This window comes from Oratosquilla oratoria, chromosome 5, assembly GCF_046742065.1.
Source record: "Oratosquilla oratoria isolate Oo_2021 chromosome 5, ASM4674206v1, whole genome shotgun sequence".
Lineage (NCBI taxonomy): Eukaryota > Metazoa > Arthropoda > Malacostraca > Stomatopoda > Squillidae > Oratosquilla > Oratosquilla oratoria.
This window is the reverse complement of record NC_134781.1, coordinates 26,246,311-26,247,752: the sequence shown is the minus strand read 5'-3', so window position 1 is coordinate 26,247,752 and position 1,442 is coordinate 26,246,311.

The following is a 1,442-nucleotide window of genomic DNA, read 5'->3' as shown; positions in this document are numbered from 1 at the left end:
TTCCGGTCAATGATTGAGCCCATCAGTCATCCAGTAAAGCTTGGCTGTTTCTCCGCCTCTGGAAGATGGTCCTCCTCGCCCTGCAGCCAACCGCGGCCACTTGCGCTATAACCGCTGCCCGGGGGGGACTTCGCCTGCAGCGATCCGCAGTCCCCCGCCACGGGTCCGTCGCCTCTCCGACCATGGGAAAAAAGAACGTAGTGGTTCATCGTCTCACAGCGTTCTGGCTCCATTATTGTCCATTATGTACATAAACGACTTGGACAATGAGATTAATAGTGACGTTAGTAAGTTTGCGGACGACACTAAAATAGGACGCCTAATTAGGTCAGGAGACGACGCCGAGATTCTGCAGGATGATCTTAACAAATTGTTCAACATGGTCGGTGAAATGGCAAATGGATTTCAATATCTCAAAATGTAGCGTGTTAAACGTAGGGCTACACAATCCCGAAAATTGATATAGCTTAGATAACACGTTTTTAGATAAAACTGAGTGCGAGAGAGACATGGGAGGTCTAGCAGGTCCTGACCTTAAATCCAGGAAGCAGTGCATTAGCTTCAGGAATAAAGCTAACAGAGCATTAGGTTTCATTGCTAGGACGTTTACGTATATTAGTGCAGAGGTAATTATCAAAATCTATCTAGCGTTAGTTAGACCCATCCTTGACTATGCGGTACAATTTTGGTCTCCGTCTTATTGAATGGACATCAATTCACTAGAATCAGTACAGAGGAGAATGACAAAAATGATACATGGGCTCAGAAATTTACCTTACGAGGAAAGGCTTAGGCATCTTATGTTACACTCTCTGGAAAGACGCAGAGTGCGGGGTGATCTAATAGAGGTATTCAAGTGGATCAAAGGCTTTAACAAGGGTGACGCAAACAAGATCATCATATTAGGACAACAGGCCAGGACTCGCAGTAATGGATTTAAACTGGACAAATTTAGACTTAAGAAGGAACTATCCAAGAATTGGTTTACTATCAGGGTGGTCAACGAATGGAATAGACTTGGTAACCATGTAGTGAGCGCTGAAACTATCAGTTGTTTTAAGAAACGGTTAGACAACTTTATGGATGGGGATGACAGGTGGTAATGGATATGGATCTGTCTAGTGTAGGCCTTATGGTCTCTTGCAGTCTCATTCTTATGTTCTTATGTACCCGCAGTCCACTTCTGCTGCCGCTGGAGGGGGTGAGAGTAGGGTGGGAGGTTTCCACCTGCAGCCGCTGCAGTCTCCGACACCCGCAGTCCCCTAAACTACTGCTGCCTGGCGTCTTCGAGCTGCTGCAGCCGTCGACTTCGCAGCTCAGCTCCCATCGATTTCACCGCTCCCGCGGCTCCTTCTAGAGCTCGAGTTCTTCGTTCTCTGTGCGAGTACACTACGGTGCGAATCACCTTGATCTTCCTGATCCCAGCGGCCTTAACACAACCA